Source organism: Capsicum annuum, chromosome 1 (genome assembly GCF_002878395.1).
Source record: "Capsicum annuum cultivar UCD-10X-F1 chromosome 1, UCD10Xv1.1, whole genome shotgun sequence".
Taxonomy (NCBI): Eukaryota; Viridiplantae; Streptophyta; class Magnoliopsida; order Solanales; family Solanaceae; genus Capsicum; species Capsicum annuum.
In genome coordinates this window covers 18,818,602-18,836,102 of record NC_061111.1, presented here as the reverse complement: position 1 = coordinate 18,836,102, position 17,501 = coordinate 18,818,602, and the positions used below count along the sequence as shown (strand labels likewise).

At 30.4% G+C, this 17,501-nt stretch overlaps 2 non-coding genes across 2 annotated transcripts; one reads left to right on the top strand and one right to left on the bottom strand.

The window, feature by feature from the left end:
- Positions 1-16,010: 16,010 nt before the first annotated feature.
- Positions 16,011-16,082, bottom strand: TRNAW-CCA. The gene has a single exon. It is a non-coding gene; the product is annotated as a tRNA-Trp (tRNA).
- Positions 16,083-17,003: 921 nt separating this feature from the next.
- Positions 17,004-17,075, top strand: TRNAW-CCA. The gene has a single exon. It is a non-coding gene; the product is annotated as a tRNA-Trp (tRNA).
- Positions 17,076-17,501: the final 426 nt, after the last annotated feature.

The window sequence follows — 17,501 nt, the reverse complement described above, 5'->3', positions numbered from 1 at the left end:
AGGAAGCAGTGTTGGATATTGCTGCCTATATTAGAGAGAAAAGACTGAAGAAAAAGGAACAAGATGAGCGAATACACGAGCAAGGTAACTTCATTCAATCAATAATTGACGTTGTTAATGAATTTTCAGCTTTAAATATCAGTAACACTTTGTAATATGATGATACAGTGAATGTGGACCTTCATTAATCAGAGAGGAATGAAGAAGGAGAAAAAAGAAGCAAAATGGAAGAGTTAGCCTCTGTTGTGGTGGGAGAGAAAAAAGAAGAAGAAAAGAAGGATGGAGAAGAAGAAATGAAAGAAGATATGTGCCAAGAAGAAAGTCCAAAAGAAGCAGCTACAAAAGCAGAAGAAGAAGAAGCTGAAAAATAAGCAACAACAGATGTTGAGAAAAAAAAGGTGAAAAAGCACCAGCCGAAGAAAATCCAAAAAAATAATTGTAGAAGCAGAAGAAGAAGCTGAAAAAAAAAGCAGCAACAGATGTTGAGAAAAAAGGAGAAGAAGGTAAAGAAGCACCAACTACTGTAGATGCTGAAATAGAAGGAGAAGAAGGCGAGTATGAAGAAGCAGCTGCAGCTGCTAAGAAAAAAAAAGCTGAAGCTGACCAAAAAGATGTGGTCATGGATATCGTAGGTGAAATCAACAGTAACATTTGTGTTGATGAGGAAGACAGGGAAAAAGACATTTGAATTCTAATATTGTTAATGTGTTGTTGAATGATTAGTAGTTAGGATCGGACAAATATTTTTTTTATTTGACAAGTATGAAAGTTTAAAGGATCTGTTGGTAGGATATTAGAAACATTATTTTATTTTATGATAGTGGTTATGATTCTGCACTGAATCTGTCTCTATGAAAATAACTAGTGGCATGGCCATTTGAATATGCAGGGTGTTGTCATAGTTGGTACAGTGTATGGTTGATGTCGTAAAATGCATACTTAATCTTTCATATACTGCATGTATGGTCTATTATTACCATACTGGTCGGTTTTAAGTCAACGTGTTGTTTGATTGACCATGATTCTATCAAAAATAGTATTAACATTATAGAAAAATAGAAGTAGTATTATTTATTCAATATCACTACATCCATGTTACACCTTTCCAAAGAACAAATACTAGCATTATAACACATAACATCATTTTTAGGCCATTCTCCCTTTCTTCGGCCAAAATTAATTTTTGTTTTAGTTGATCCCTCTCTATTTTGGTGTTACGTAGCAACACTTTAAAGTGTTTCCTCTGTTCTTTGGCATCTTTGAACAAAGACATGAGAAAATCTTTATTTTCTTCGCATTTTTGGAGTCTTTATCGTAGATTAAATTTTGTCAAGCCTTAAAAATTTGATGTCTCGGGTCCCGGACTCAACGTTGATGGACTGGTTGGAGGTGATAGCTCATCAAGCCATTTAAAAAATGAGCATGCGTCATTATCCTATAAAAAATAATAATTACATAACGACTAACTTAACTTCATAAAAAAGACACACACAACTCACCTTCGCAATTGCACAGTTATAAAATTTACGACCTGGATTTGAGCCTGTGCATGACGTTCTCAGGACAGCCGCATTCCCACAATGACAAATTAAAATATTTTTAGAATTAGATGTTTGAGAGGCTTGAGACATTGTAGAATTTTTAAAAATAAAATAAAGCAAATGAAATAAAATAATGAGGGATGACCGACCTTATATATGAAGTAAAAATAAAGTATTGACACTGATGGATTATAAAAGTAGCCATTTATTATCATTGGAGCAGTAATTTTATTTTTTGAACTGGTGGTGGAACTTAATAGACCGTCGTAGATCATGACCTATGTTATCCATCGATTTGTCTAGTCTACCGTAGACTTATATCTTCTATAGTGCATCGATTGATCTTCTGATTACATAAGTATGTGTAATCATGTAAAAAATATACTTGTGGTTTTAGGGTCCATCGATTAGACTGGTCTACCATAGACTTATACCTTTAGATGTGCATAAATTGATATCATAAGTATATGTAGACCACGTTGATCGATGTGTACTGTCATAGACCGTTGCTTTGATGTAGTTAAAAAATGAATATATAAATTAAAAATAAATATAGTGTTGATTTCTACACATATGAGTGAGTGTAAACAAGACACACAATCATATTAGAGCTTGTACAAAGTGAATTAAGGAGTGTGTGGATGGGTAGTGGTTGAATGTTCAATATGCTAAGTGTAATGTTTGTCAAACCACAAGTATATATTAAGGATATATATTGTATTGAGGATGATGATTGTTCAACCACTATCCATTCCACACACTATTTTGATTTAGGGGTGGTGATGGAAGGAGTATGTGGAACGTGTAGTCATCAAATACAATATATATCCTTAATACATACTTGTGCTTTGGGACACATTACTCTTAGCATATTGAACATTCAACCACTACCCATTTACACTCCTTAATTCACTTTGTACAAGATCTAATATGATTGTGCGTCTTGTTTACACTCACTCACATGTGTAGAAATCAACACTACATTTATTTTTAATTTATATATTCATTTTTTAACTATATCCAAGTGACGGTCTATGGCAGTGTACATCGATCAACGTGGTCTACACATACTTATGATATCAATCGATGCACATTTAAAGGTGTAAGTCTACGATAGACCAGTCTAATCAATGACTGAGATAAGTCATGATCTACTACGGTTATTAACTGCCACCACCAGTCTATAGACCAGACTAATTGATGGATCCTCAAGATTATCTATTTATTTTAATTATTTTATTCCACCAGCCCCAAAATATGTCATTATTTGCTTAAATCATTTTTAATTTAATTATTTTGTTCCACCAGCCCCAAAATATGTTATTGTCTGTTTAAATCATTTTTATTTTAATTATTTTGTTCCATCAGCCTCAAAATATGTTATTGTCTGTTTAAATCATTTTTAATTTAATTATTTTTTTCCACCAGTCTCAAGATAAGTTAATGTCTATTTAAATCATTTTTAATTTAATTATTTTGTTCCACCAGTCCTAAAATATATTATTGTCTGTTTAAATTATTTTTAATTTAATTATTTTGTTCCACCAGCCCAAAATATGTTTTGTCTGTTTTAATTTAACCGGTGACACATCGACTCACATTGTCTACGATCGACTACTATACAAGGTCGATGAAAGACAAAGTATGTGATTCATGATAGACTATCTATCACTTTTTATAGAAACCTGAAATTAATCAAATCAAACTACAGTACTGTTAATTGAACGAGACATACATAGTTGAAATTTGTGTTTGTACAAAAGAATAATTGCCACAAGAAAAAAAAATGAATCATAACAAATGTGGTAAACATAATGTTCAAACTGAAATTGTTCATTAAACTGAAACTGAAACCTTACATTAAACTTGTTCATTGTATTGTTTGATAAAATTTACAGCAAAAGGGGGAAAATGGAAGAAGCTTTCTTCTAACAAAGTCCTACTGAGAAAGCTTCTTCAACAATGAACAAACCAACAAAAACTTAACAACAAAAACAAAAAAATAGTAAACTAAATTATGGGGATGATGGGGGGGGGGGGGGGATGTAGTCGTTGCTGTCTATTCTAAAACGCTCTAGAATTGCTCGGAGAAAACGAGCAAGTAGTCGAAGCTCACGCTCCAAGTAACAGCAGTTTTCTCCCAGGCCGTAAAATAGTCGATCAAAATCATTTTGAAGTAGAAGAAAATCGTAGTGACGAGGGAAACTCGTCTGATTGGACGAAGGGAAATTCTGTGACCAAGCATGATTTCTGGTGTTTTGGGGAGAAGAAGAGGGATTCTGATGTTTTGGTTTTAGGGACAAGTGAAGGGTTACATAGAAACAGGGCTTGTACTTATAGACCTATAGATGATGTCTTTTCATATATCAAACCAATGGTCAGTAGACGCGTGTGGGAATAGAAAATGTTTGGTTTGCATATACCAGCGGTTTTTCTTGAGAACAGACATGTTTGCAGCTTTTAATTAATTGAAAATAGGAAATAATGATTCAAAGTATCTATTAGAAAGTTATGGAGGTATAAATACCTACATAGCGTGTTTGATGATTAATCATATAACAAATATATATTATTTAATAGACCGCATTAAATATATACCATAGAATGTATGTAGTCTATCGTAGACAAAGATTTAAGTTGATAACAATTGAACGTTAAATTCTACTGAAATGCACATTTATACACCAAAATAGCAGCTTTACAACTGAAGTATGCTCTACTCTATTTTTCTAAACCAAGCACATTTTCAAGGACATGTGCTGCCTCGGGGCAATTATACTTTAATTCCTCAAAATTCTTGCTAAACTCATCAAGGGAATACGCCTTTGCCACGGTGTAGAATAGATAAAAATGTTATCCAAAGTGTTGATTTATACAGAGATTTTCAGCGAGGTGCCTCATGCAAAGTCCGTGATGTGCACGACTGTATACACGGGAGAAGGCATTAGTGATGCTAATGTGCCTGTCAGAGATGACACATAGATCTGGTTCATCTTCTATGATAGACTTCAACTTCTGGAAGAAGAAGGTCCAAGAAGCATCATTCTCTTTATGACGACACAAAAGGCAATAGGAAAGATGTGATTTTCAGTGTCTTGTGCAACTGCACTCAGCAACACGCCCCCGTACTTTCCATACAAATGTGTGCCATCGATGGTAATTACCTTTCTTATGTGGGTATATCCCCGTATGCAAGCTCCAAATGCTAAGTAGTAAATAAACGATCCATCAATCTAGTTTACTATGATAGAGTAGGAAGACCCTGGATTCAACAACTCTACCATGTAGGAAAAACAGGCAAGCAAGCATATCTGTGCTCTGGTGTCCCGCGAATGATGTTCTTTGCAATTACACTTTCTTTCCAACACATCCAGTAGCTTGTGTGGCAATGCAACTCCTTGAACATAATCCTTTGAATTTCACTTATGCTTGGACCCTTTCCATCCCAAAAATGATTTACGCATAGTGAAGCAATCAATTCGGATGACATTTTCTTATGCTTGTGGGTGGCGTGTTCAACACCGCACATGTGCACCCTGACATACTTGTATATGTGAAATCTGTTTGAGGTTTCATACTTTCTTGCCCGCAATAACCAGCCACAACTAGGAGATAGATATTTCGCCTTTAACAATTTGGTGCAGCTCTTTTTCATACGATAATCAAAAAACTGCCTCACCACTGCTCCATCTAGTATCATTTTCAGCTGTTTCTTATCGGCAAATGTTTGATCACGATAAAAATTGATTCCATTGGAGAAGGAATGTACTGGTTGGGATCCCGTTCTACAGTCTTCTTCCGCATCTTATGAGTCCGATGAAACGTCTTCCATATGCGCACACTCATCTTCCATATTCATGTCATGATCTCCATCGCTCTCGTAATCATTCAAATCATTGTCGACTGTCCAACACCGAGGTGGGGACGGTGTTAAATTCATCGGTCCTTCAAAGGACCTGTCGACTATATTTATCCTTAAAATAGGCCTAAATCTATTTGCGTCAACATCCATCATGTAGAGGGACACACGTGCATCATTATTTATGATCGTAGGATTCACCTTTTCCCTCGAATGCATTAGATGACTAATCACCACGTTGCTCGACGCGCAATCTAGACCCCCGTTCTGCTTTACGCTTACAACCAATTCGTCGTATGAACTGTTGCGGCGAACAGCAATAGGCAGTGCCACCTTGGTAAAAGATCTCCATTTCCAACCTCTGGGAGTATTCAACCATTCTCCCATGAAATCACCTGCAACCAAAACAAATTCTGCAACAGGCATCCTAGAATTAACCTTTGGTCAACGGTAGATTAAGCTTAGGGTCTATGTCAGGATGTATGTACGGTCGATGAATTATGATGACGGGTCGATGACTGCGCAGATATCCGTACAGAAACTTAAAATTGTAAATATTGCTTTTAGTCAACGGTCGTTGGGTTTATGGAATAGAGAAATGTACTTGGAGTCGCCTCAGTTATTGTAATGTACTTCTAAAGAGTTTTTAACTGATGTGACTGATTTAAAACTTTTTAACAATGGAGAAAAGTGTGTTTGAGAAGATAACAAACTAATGGGGTAAAATGGATGAGCTTAGGAGGTTTGTGGACTGATTTAGAGTTGATCGCTGAAAAATAACGTCGGAAAGGACGTCGAAATCGAAGCTTTTTTTGAAGGGAAAGAACCACCTTCTATTTTTAGCTTTTGAATTTTTTTTTTATATTTTTGAAAACCTAGATATTTTATAATGGTGGATGATGGAGTGAGTTGAAGTGTATTATTAAAAACTTGGGGATGAATTTGTTAAGTTAGAAATATAATTAAAAAGATACATTTTAAAATGTGGATCAAAGTTCATATTATTTGATTATCAAAAAAGAAACTATGACTAGGGGTGGAGCTACCTTTCCTCCAACGGGTTCATCTGAACCTCCTTTGAGGAAACATTATACTATTTTTACATAACTAAAACATTTGTTATGTATATAGTAAATTTTAAACCGCTTTCCACTAGTTCGTATGTTTACTTCTGAATTCCTCAGTAAAAATTCTTACTCCAGCTAGTAAAAATGAACCCACAGCAATATGTTGTCCCCACGGTCCCACGGTTGGGAAACTAATATGTTCTTCCCTTTTGGTAGGCTGTGTCTATATTTACACTTCATAAGAATTCATTTCATATTCAAAAGATCCAAGGTTGAGAAGGTATGCAAGAATAAGAAGATAGTAATATATATGAAAATTGTAAAAGCTAGATCTCTAAATGAAGAAAAATAATGATGATGCTCAAGTTAACCATGAATAACAACATAACGTGATTTATTTATTGAAATCGAACATAAGTACAAAGAAAAACAAATGAAGGTATTCATGATTGCAATAATACTGATCTGTATAACAGTTAATTTCAATTTGTACACTGTAAAATTTAAGGCGTGTCCTTAAAAAAATGTAGACTAATTAAAGATTATGTCCTTTTAGATAACCAAGTATTCTTGTGATCCCAAGAGCTACCATGTCTTGGTAATTATATTTGTGTAAACAACATAAATTCACTAGACAATGAAAATAATTACACAAAATCCCTTCTTGTTTTCTCTCTTCCTTTTTTTGTAAACATACTCATGCATTCGGTCACATATTATACATTGGTGAATGTATGATGTAACAACTAATCCTATATTTAAGGTAAGAGAATCTTTAATTATTTTACAATTCCTTAATTAAAGGCAGTAATTAGCCAACATTAAGTCATTTATTGATAGAACATGTAACTGATATTTGAATTTTAAAAATTTGTTATACATAATTTCTTTTCCTATGATTCACGATCTGGAAAGCCAAAAAACAACCACTTTCTTCTACATCCGTTCTCCAAAACTACTAAAATCTTCTTCTACGTACATTCTTCAATACTAGTAAAATCAATATGAATATTATGAATATCCCCATATTGTTGCAACATTCTGGAATTTAGGAGTCAGAAATTAGTTATACGTCATACAAAAGTGACGCAATAGTAATTTCGGCAAATGCGGATGAGTCGATCACATCCTCAGGACTTGCGGTTTCTTTTCAAAGGAATCATGAAGAATATAATACGGTTTTCTATGTGCGGATACTTTGAATGGTCTTGGTTGTATAAATATTTTTTATTAGTTTTTTTTTTGAATGCTGGAGCAAGTAATTTATATTTTTTTATTGATTATAGATGTTAATTTCTTTAATCAATGATTTATATTAGTATAAAAAATTTAAGTTTTTTCCCTATATCATAGTTCGTAACCATATAACTTGAAGTTAGAACACTATTATAAAAGCACATTAACTATGTAACTTACTCTCTATAGGAGTAAGTAATTGTTGAAACACACGGTGTATTAAACTGTTGTACATTAATAGTTAATGTGTAATAAATGTATGATATAGCATTATACGTTTTTAACATGTATGGGGTTAGAAATACAATAACGAAATTTAATTGAATTCAATTTTTTTCTTAAATTATACACAGTATCATTCCAGTAAATTTACGAATGTATAATATGTTTTTATACAGTCAAATCAATGTATAATAAATGTGTGCCTTTCCAGTAAACGTTTGAATGTATAATAAGTTGTTATACATTCAAAGCAACGTATAGTGATACTGTGCCATTCCAGTAGACTTACGAATATATAATATTTGATTATACATTCGTATCAATGTATGATATAGCATCATAGATTATAAATGTGCATGGTATTAACAATTTTTGTAATTTTTTTTACAAGTAATAAACATTTTACAACATGTATGTTGTTATGTAATACATACGTTCAAAACGTATTAGTCTTTAGTTCAATGTAAGATTCACTTATAAGCAAAGGTACATAACAGGAAACATACTATGTGTTCAAAATACAATGTCAGATTAATTAGTAATATGTTGGTTTAATCATTAACAAAATAAGTGAAAGGGAAATTCAATAAGTACTATGAATCAGTTAGTAACATTGCAGTAGTATCTCAGTGACTAAAAAACATATTCTCATAAGATGAAGACATCCATAAATGTAAATAACATCCAGAAAGTAATCTTTGAATTTGTTTAACATCAACCACAAAACTAAGATTTAGTTGATTCAATTTCGACTTTTATTAAACAATGCTATTCTAAAGTAACAATTGCACTTTCATCAATTTCTTGGAGCAAACTATTCCTTGGCCGAGGAGGATCGTCATTATCACTCGTGTACCCTTCATTTGCCTTTTCTACTCCATAATGCCACGGTAATGAAGCATAGCGTGCACGTTGACTTCCAGCATCAAACACGCATGAATGCACTTGCTGCCCTTCACTTAATATTTCTGCATAAGCAGCAACAAAGACGCCACAGTCCCTGATTTAAAAAAAATTAAAATGAAGTAATAGTAAGTACATTAATTTAAACATAGTAATACATTATAAAAAATATTTAATTTACTTACAAACTTTCAAATGCTTGCTGGGGTATGTTTTGAACATATTCAACATCAAATGTGTTTTGATTGATATGTATGATGGTAGCTTATACATTTAAAAAATATAATATCGAATATACTTATACATCTCAAATGTAATATCGAATATACTTAAACTACAGACAGACATGTATGATGGTAACTTATACATTTTAAAAAAATCTTCTTTAATGAATAATGTCAGCTTATACAATAATCTTTTTAACTGCCTCTTTTATGTACATCTTCTTATTGCATAATATAATGAAATATAAAGCAGAAAACTAATATTTTACATTAGTCTAAAAAATAAAGTAATGTATAATCAAATAATATAAACGTATATTATCAAATATGCCAGGAACAAAACCAACAAACATATTTTATTCTTGAACATCTAATTGACTTATAAATCCTAAACTAAAGTTAGGACAAGAATCCATTACCAAATTTATACTATATTGATTAAGCAATCGCAATTATGAACAAGAACTTCAAAGATCTGACTTGTATTATATGAAAAAAAAAAACAGAAAAAATCAACTAACAAACTAGAATGAGATTGCAAAATAAGGTAATTTCATAAAAATCAACATGCAACAAAACAAGAATCCGAATAAGAATCAACAACTTTAAAACAAAAATAAAGATCTGACTTTTAATAAATGAAAAAAAAATGATATTATTGAACTATCACACTGAAATAGATTTGGAAAAGCAATTAATTTCATAAAAAATAAAAATGCAATAAAAAATCGACCCAAATTGTGATTTGGTAAAGTTGAAAAAAAAATTATTAAAAAAAATCAGTATATAAGTTCAATAATTATTTGATAACTTACAAATTGGTAACCTCTAAGTATAAGATTGCTTGAATTTGAGCGTGAAAAAAAGGTATTCAATAATGGAGGAACAATCGGTTGTTTAATGGAAGACAAAAATGGAGCAAATATGAAAAAGAGAGAGAAAGTAAATGGAAAAGATAGAGACAGTAAGGAATTGTTTAATGGAAGAAAAAAAGGGAGTAAATATGGGAAAGAGAGATAAAGTAATGATAAAGATTCTTTTTTTTTTTTTTTATGTATAAGAGGAATGAGAGAGAAAGTAAAAAAATAGGGAATTTTAGTAATAAGTTTGGATTTATGTAATTAGTTTGTTAATATGAGATGTGTTGTAATAAGGTAAAGTTAGTTTGTGTATATATGTAATTTTTAGATTATATTTACCTAATAATTGATATTCACATCGCAGATAACATAAACGGACAAGGATAGGGTAATTTTAAAAAAAAAAGCTAAACGGGCAAGTCAGGTCAAAATCTTAATAGATCAAGACTTGCATCGACTCCGGTCTATTTACATCTGTATTTGTGTTCATGATATGAAAAAATTGATCATAGTTCGAAACAAATTTGACCTCCCTCACCATGAAGTGGAAGCCCCAAGGACCAATCAATAGTTATAGTGGAGCCACAACTATATATCATTAATTTTGGTGTATGATAATTCATCGACTTTTTCTCTCAACTAGTTGAATATTTTCTTACCTAAATTGAGGACAGATTATATTTTTTGCCATTAACAACTCAACTTACATATATTTATGTAAAGCTATTTTAAAGAAATTCTAAGCAAATTTAACAACCAATTCACCCCTCCAGTAGTTGGTTCACACAAAATATTACCAGAAAAGTGGAAAATTTGAATGGCCACTGATCTGGAGTCAGACGCGCTACCATTGCGCCATGAATCCCTATTGGCTTGGCACTGTAATTAGCTTTATATATTATGTCACTCTATCTCTTCTTTATATATCTGAATCATGTAAGTCTTGCTTCTGATCACATCTTATCCAAACTCGAGGTCACTTCAACCTTATTCCAAACATTCTAATTTTCAATCTTACCTTTTCTTAGTGTACCACATATGCACTTTAACATCCTTATTTTCCCTACAACTTTCACCTTCTAAATGTGAGAATTTTTTACTGACCAATATTTCATTTCATAACAACCAGACTAACCAGCTTCGTTGAATTTGTATTTAAGTTTGACTGGCCATATAAGTTTTCTCCAAAAATATTTTTTGAAAAAATATGCTTAATTTTTTTTTTAAAGTTGGGCAAAGGCATGTTTATCCCCCTAAACTTGTCACGAAAATTTACTTTAGCCATTAAACTTAACCTGTAATTATTTACCCTCCTAAACAACTTTTATATGAATTTTTTACCTTCCTCAAAAAATTATACCACTCTCACTATGGAGAATGCATCACACCGCGCCGCATTGGAGCCAAGTCGGAGCCACGTCGGATCCATGCCAAAGCCACATAAATAATTTTTTTTAAAATAATATATATATATATATATATACACACACATAAAAGTCCCCTCCTCCCCCCTCCCTCCCCCCCCAAACTTCTTTATATTCTTCTTCCTCCTATACTCCATTTATTTCTTCTTCTTTTTTTATGTTAAATTAATAATTAAAATTTTTTATTGTTATTTTTACGGTTCTTGAATTTTTCTTAAGTTAAATTTTTCATTAAAAAAATTCATATAAAAAGTACTTTTGATTTGGAAGTAAATACGTGGCTAATTAATAAATTTAATTTTTTTGTTTCGATTTTAATGTACGAAAATGAAATTAATTTGTTGATTTTTGATCTACATAGGAAAGTTTATTTGTTGTACAATTTATGTATTTTATTCTTACTATGATTGTGTCTTTGATAGAAGATTTTTGGCCAATAGGAGTGAAAAAAAAAAATAAAGGAAGAAAAAGACATGAGGTGGTGGGGTGTGAGGAAGATGAAGACATGGGGTGGTAGGGTGTGAGGAAGAAGGAAAAGAAAAATAATGGTTGAAAATTTTAAAGTGGGCTTCATTATTTTTTTTATACTTTTTTTTTTATAAAAATGCATTTTAATTTTTTTTTTTGGCCACGTCAATCATTAAGGGAGCAAACTAATACACTTTAAAGTTCATAAGGGTAAATAATTACAGATTAAGTTTAAGGGTTAAAGTAAAATTTTGTTATAAGTTTAAGAAGATAAACATGTCTTTTCCCTTTAAAGTTTGGTTAAACATTATTCGTTACTTCAAGTGTTTTTCAATTGATTAGTCAAAATGTCAAATACATAAATATTTTTTTCTTAAAAGTATTTTTTTAGTATATTTTTTAATTTTCCTTAGAAACTCAACCGTGCCACATAAATTAGAATAGAGTGATTACTATATTTTTCAATTCGATATAATACTATATTTTTTTTATTCTTTCAGGATGCAGTTTTGGAGCTATCAGAACACGACATAGTGTTGATTGTTGAGGAACCGCTTGTCTTCAAGCCAAAGTTTACTTGCAACAAGAGGTTCTGAATTTTTGAATTTTTGTGAATGGTTAAAAGCACACCTAAAGTATCTCAATTTTTGAATTTCATATCTAAATACTAGGTGTGCAAGTTTTCTAACTGAACTATCAATGACTATTTGTCAAAACACAACTCGATTCTTATGGTCATCATTTAGGTAGGAAAGGTGAAAAAATATTTTAGGTCCTTTTACGAAGAAAATAATATATTTAATAGTAAGCATAAGATGTGTCAAATATATAAATTATTTATTAACTTTTTAAATTAAATTATTAAATATTTATTTTTATTAACATGAATAAATAAAAATTTAAATATTTATTTTTAGTAACATAAATAAGATAAAGAAAATACCTACTCCTAAAGTTGATAAACAGAAACACCTGAATCAACCCAAAGAAAATGAATGAGTAGTATAGCATAAATATAGTGAGGACAAAGAAAAGTGCAATCTTATCAAATAAGTAAAAATTCATAAATAAATTGATAACCATGGTTATAGATTTATTAATATCTATCAACTTATGAATCTTTCTGTAAAAAATATGAATATATCTCCATATTTATTTTTATAAATAATTGTTAAAAATTGCAAATATTTAAGTAAACATAATTTATAAAGATCAACAAGTCAATAATAATAGTAACTAGTATTTTCTCCATCCATAAATGCTTGATCGTTTTTGACTTGACATATATTTTGAGAAACAATAAATAAAAAGGTGATTTTACTATATTATCTTTTGAATATAAAAAATATTTTGCTTTGAAAAATGCAATGAATAATGTATTGTATTTAATACCAAGGATAAAATGGGTAAAAATAGATAAATTATTTATTATTTTTATAAATCAGACAAGTATTATTTGACATCTCGAAATAGAAAAGTGGACAACTAAAGATGAATGGAGGGAGTATTTCCTTAATACTCTCCATTTCAAAATAGTTGGTCATCTTTCTTAAAATATTTGCTTCAATTTAATTGACTCCTTTATAAAATTAAGAGAATTTTATTATATTCTTTCAATACTATTTCTATCATTAAATGACTATGCAAAGTGTATATATCAAATTTTTATTTTTAAAGTATAATTAATAAGACTAATTTGTTAAAAAAAACCTCTCATAAATAGTTTCTTAAGGGGAGTGTCACATCAACAACGACTAACTATTTTAAAACAGAGGAAATATATTTCTTTCAACATGGTATATGCAATTTCCTTAAAACAGAGGAAGTATCATTCTTTCAACATAATATATACAATCTCTTCAGACCGAGCATAAAACTTTTTTTTAAAATTTAAAATAATAATTTATTTTACAAAATATAAATTTATGAATTAAATTTTATATTTACAAAAATTGTAATTATGACTCAGAATTCTAAGTATAATTTTTTTTTTTTAGAATTTAGAATTTAAGTGTAAATTGCATCTCAAAATTTAAAATCACAAATTTATGAAATGAAATTAGATGTCCAAATAGTTATCAAAAGTGCTAATGCATCGTATTCAGGTAGTGTTGAATAAGATAATCGCACCTTTAAAAAGATGTGATATAAGTATTAAATATCATAAAACAGTGTCGAGAAAAAAATTGCACCTTTAAAAAGATGTGATATAAACATTAAATATCATAAAACAGAGTGAAAAAATAACACATCTCAATATTTATTTTTGTCTTCCTCACAAATAAACTTTTGTTAAGTATCCCACATCGAAAAATGAATGGGTAATTGATTTTCTTATATGGACTTGTGTAATCTTCCCCTTATGAGCTAGCTTTTGAGGTTGAGTTAGACCTAAAATTCATTCTTTGCACGGTATCTGAGCCAGGCTCATCCCAAATATTTGTTCACCGATGTTGAACCCTATATTATATTGTCCACACTCCAATTAACTAGGCTTAGGCGTGCGGGGGAGTGTTAGGTATCCATATCAAAAAAGGGATAGGTGATTGGTCTCCTTATATGGACTTGAGCAATCCTCCCCTTATGAGCTAGCTTTTGAGGTTGAGTTGGGTCAAAGATCCATTTTATACAATATTTGAATTTTTTTTCTCCCAAAGTTTCACTAGCATTTTTCACAAATTTTCATCATAAAAGTATATTACAATTTTCATATTTGAACATTTTTATATTGGCGTAATTATCCCAACTTGAGATAAAGACAATTTGAAATTTGTCATATGCTACGTCGATGTTTTAGGGTATGTTCAGAACAGCGGAAGTTATCTTTAGAGTCTAGAGAATGACATATTTTCTAACGAGTAATTTTCTTGTAATTGTTTGTCGTATTTGGTTAGAGTAATATTTCCTTCATTTCTAATTAGTATCGTCCTCAGTAATATATATATATATATATATTTTAATATTTATCATTTTAGAAAATCAAAGCATAAATATTTATTTTTTCACCTTTACCCTAAGTAGGCATTTGGACATGTGATTTAATGCTCATTCTCCAAACACTTGATTTGAGATTTATATCATAATTTGAGATTTTTCAAATATAAAACTTGATCTGCAAGTTTCTATTTTGTTAAAACAAATCGCCATTCATATCTATCAACCATTTATGGCATATGTAAATAAAATTTATAGTTTATATAATTAAATTATTTATATCTCACATAACCATTATTGTTACCAATATAAAATTTATTTTTATTCCAAATCAACTTCTACTTTGCAATTTATTATTTATCAAATTTATTATTTTTGACCAACAAACAACTCAAATTAACAATGTTGGTTCGTCTTCTCGCAATTATTTGATCGAGAAATACAAACTCAGCGTGACAATGTGACAAGGTGACAACGTGAGGAGATTGTCCGTACTATGTGGGGGGATTCTATTAAAGAGTAGTACACCGCAACTCGTATTCAATTTTTACTTTTTTATTGAACTCAATTATAAATGTTGTATTTTCTTAGAATAAGCTTTGTATAGTGTATTATACTTTTATAGAGATATTTTTTGCTTATTTGGTAAGATTTTATAAAATATTTGGGTATTTTTGATAATTTTCACAACTTACGAATTTTTTATATTTATGAGATAACATACAACATAAAAAGTTAAAATTGTTTGTCCAAATAAAACTTCAACTTCATCTTTTGATTTCAAATCATGATATGATATCATGATTTCATCTTACATGGTCAATCGGGTCCTTAATTATAAATATGAATAAATATCAATATAGTACAAATAACGGTTGGGAAACTAATATGTTCTTCCCTTTTGGTAGGCTATGTCAATATTTACACTTCATAAGAATTTATTTTCATATTAAAAAGATCAAGGTTGAGAAGGCATGCATATGTTCGACTTTTTTCTCAATTATAATTTACACGAACATTTTCTATGCTAAGTTGAGCTCAAATTATATTTTCATCATTATCAACTCCCTCAACTTACATATATTATTTATGTAAAACTATTTTTAAGAAATTATAAGCAAATTTAACAAACCAATTCACCTCTGTAGTAGTTGGTATATATATATAAAAAAAAAAAAAAAAGATGAGAATACATACTTAATTCTAGCAGAAAAATGGAATGGCTACCGAAAAGCCAAAAAAGGAAAGGGACCGAATAGTTTCGGGATTATTTGAACCCGACGTGAATCGAACACGCAACCTTCTGATCTGGAGTCAGACGCGCTACCATTGCGCCACGGATCCCTATTGCTCTTCAACTGTAATTAGAATTATATATTGTGGTACTCTACTTGGTTATTTTATTTTTTCTTTTTTACAAAACAAAAATGAATATAGGATATTAAATATCGATTAAAAAATATTGAACTGTTTGTTTTATGTTTTGGTATTGTAATTAGCAATTGTTTTGTTTTATTCACTATTTTCTACTTATTCGTATTTGGATTCATCGCATTTGAGCTAAGAGTCTCACGGAACCAGTCTCTACCTTCACGAGGTGATGGTAACGTTTGCTTACACTCTATATATCTCAAGCCTCACTTGTAAAAATTTACTGAATATGTTATTATTGTTATTGTATTAGTTTCAATGGGATATTTATTAATCAGCTTACAATTAATTGGTTATCAGCTAAGTAATTCTGTAATATATATTTGGAGGGATCACAACATATCGAAAGACTCTTCTAACAAAACCAAAAAATGTAGTTGTCGCCTTATTTTCTCTTCCAAAAAAAAACTCTTCTTACCTCCTCATTCTATGTTATTTGTCGGAGTTTTTTCTTTTGAGAGTCAATAAATATAAATATTTAATTAATTTTTTATTATATTTTTTTTTATCATATTAAAATGAGAAAAATCACCTCTTATAGATATCCAAATTTTAGTTTTAGAATATTGAACTAACCGAATCTAACTTAGTTTTGAAAATTAATCAAATTGACTCCCGAAATTTGAAATGTGACTACTATTTGAAACTAAGAGAGGAATTACTTAGAATAGGTCATTACTTATTCTAACATTTTTTAGATTTCCACTTTTTCAATGTACACTAAACAAATACTTCATCAATATTGAGTATCTGAAACAACTAATTAAGTGCTGCCACTACTACAGAGTAAATATGAATGATTTATAAAAACTAATGTCAGTTCGAAAGCAATAGGGATCCGTGGCGCAATGGTAGCGCGTCTGACTCCAGATCAGAAGGTTGCGTGTTCGATTCACGTCGGGTTCAAATATTCCCGAACATTTCGGTCCCTTTCACTTTTTGCCTGTGGCCATTCCAATTTTCCACTTTTCTGTTACAATTATGTGTTTGTATTTTGTATCTTAAATGATCCGAGTGACTGAGTCCTCATTTATTTTTGTTAATATTAAGATTTGTTTTCTCTAACATCTATATATGTAAAACTTGTTTTTTATTTTAAAATAATATTCAATAAAATAAATTAATTTAATAGTTCTATTTTAAAATTTGTATGTTGTTGGTGATGGTAGTTGACTTGTTGTGAACGTCTATTGAAAATGATGTTGGTTGATGATGGTGATTGTAAGTGATAGCTAGTGGTGATGTTGGCTCACTAATCTACTTTAAGAAAATTGTTAAAATAACCTCAATCATATGTCGCAAAACGTTGGATCGATTTTCAAAAGCAACTTT